Source organism: Silene latifolia, unplaced genomic scaffold, assembly GCF_048544455.1.
Source record: "Silene latifolia isolate original U9 population unplaced genomic scaffold, ASM4854445v1 scaffold_361, whole genome shotgun sequence".
NCBI lineage: Eukaryota > Viridiplantae > Streptophyta > Magnoliopsida > Caryophyllales > Caryophyllaceae > Silene > Silene latifolia.
This window is the reverse complement of record NW_027413290.1, coordinates 64,510-66,597: the sequence shown is the minus strand read 5'-3', so window position 1 is coordinate 66,597 and position 2,088 is coordinate 64,510. Positions and strand designations below refer to the sequence as shown.

Sequence of the window (2,088 nt, the reverse complement as noted above, 5' to 3'; positions counted from 1 at the left end):
TAGTGAGTTTGTCAATCCTTTCGCAATAGAAGGAGAAGAGAACCCATTAAACAATACCACACAAAATCCACCTACAATGCCTAAATTATCGTCTCACTCTATACCCACCGAGGAGGATCTACCAAACGGTACTCCTACCCCACAACATCTTACCGGAAACTTTATTGCCAAGTCCGCCTTCATCCAACTAGTTGAGAGGAGCCAATTCTGGGGAATGCCTAGTGAGGACCCTCATTCTCATATGGAAACATTTTGTGATTATTGTGAAGCTATCTCTCAAACGGGCGTGACTCAAGACCAAATAAGATGGGTCTTATTTCCTTTTTCGTTAATCGGCACCACAAAGCAATGGTTGAAGGGCCTTGATAAGGCCACCCTTGGAATAGATTCTTGGAAGAAGCTAGCTCCAGCTTTCTACCAAAAATTCTACCCACCGGAAAAGACCAATATGCTAAGAGCTCAAATTACGGGTTTTAAGCAAAGGGATGAAGAATCTTTGTATGAAGCTTGGGAGCGGTTCAAAGGTATTTGTCGCTCATGTCCTCACCATGGACTTAGCGAATGGTTTTTAGTGCAACAATTTTGGAATGGTTTATATGAAGATTCAAGGAACATTCTCAATATGGGATCAAATGGAATGTTCACCGAAGTTGATGACAATCAAACATGGAACAAGATTGAGGAAATGGCGGTCCATAATTCGCAATATAGTAGGCCTCGCAAGGCTACTAGAGGAAAGTATGAAGTGGACACCGTTACTCAATTGGGTGCTCAACTTAGTGCTCACATTGACACAATCAACTTGAAGTTTGAACAAGCTATGGCTAGACTTGAGGAAAGCTCAAAATCATCAAAGCACCATGTCAATGCCATGACGGCATCCTCATCAATCCCAAGCGGGATATGTGAGAATTGTGGAACCTTAGGTCATGACTCAAGTGAATGTAGGGGAACAACCGAGCAAGTCAATGCTTTCCAAGCTTACAAAAGCGGTATCCCTTATTCAAATTTTTACAATGAAAACACCAAATTCCATCCAAATCTCTCATACAAAAGCCAAAATGTCCAAAACCCTCAAACAACATACACTCCACCACCCATGAGAAATCAAAACCAAAGACCCTTTTTCAATCAAAACCAAGGTTACCAAAATCAAAATCCATACAATCACCACAATGACCAAAGTTTTGATGTCCATAAAGCGGTCCTTCAAATGCAAAAGAATCAACAAGAATTTTTCACCCAAATGCAAAAAGATAGCCAAGCAAAAGACACCACCATCAACAACATTCTAGCTCACACCAAGATGTTGGAAACACAATTGACCCAACTAGCATCTTCGAGCTCACAAAGACCAAAGGGGCAATTACCACCTCAAGGTAATCCCCCTAGACATGAAACGGTTAGTGCCATTCACTTGAGAAGTGGTACAAGGTATGAAGCACCGAAGGAGCAAGTTGAGGATGAAGTTGTGAGAGCTAGTGAGAATGAAGTTGTGGTGCAAAGTCCCAAAGAAGGGGAATCATCAAAAGAAGAAAGTTCAAAGAAAAATGAAGATAAAGCCAAAGAAAAGGAGCCCATTGTGATTAGACTTCCTTTTCCAAGTCGTCAAGCCAAGCCTAAATTTGATGATCAACTTGGAAAGTTCATGGAAATTGTGAAGAACTTAGAAGTCTCAATTCCTTTCACGGAATTAATCAATCACGTTCCGCCTATGCAAAGTACATGAAAGATATCCTCACAAAGAAGAAGTCGATCCGGAAACTTGAGACTATCGCCTTCACTAAGGTGAGTAGTGCCATACTTCAAGGGAGTTCACCTCCAAAGTTAAAGGATCCGGAAGCTTCTCAATACCGTGTACCATTGGCGACACAACGATCAACAAAGCCTTATGTGATCTAGGGGCTAGCGTGAGTGTCATGCCATACTCGGTAAGTAAAAGGTTGGGAATGGGAGAGCTTCAATGTACCAATATCACTCTTCAAATGGCCGATAGATCGACGAAGACACCGCTAGGGATATGGGAAGATGTCCCCGTGCGAATCGGGAAGTTTTTCATCCCGGTGGACTTTGTCATTGTTGATATGG

General features: G+C 42.0%; 1 non-coding gene across 1 annotated transcript; it reads right to left on the bottom strand.

The window, feature by feature from the left end:
• Positions 1–448: 448 nt before the first annotated feature.
• On the bottom strand, positions 449–555 carry LOC141639381 (small nucleolar RNA R71). Its single transcript, XR_012542501.1, has one exon. It is a non-coding gene; the product is annotated as a small nucleolar RNA R71 (small nucleolar RNA).
• Between the last annotated feature and the right edge of the window lie 1,533 nt (positions 556–2,088).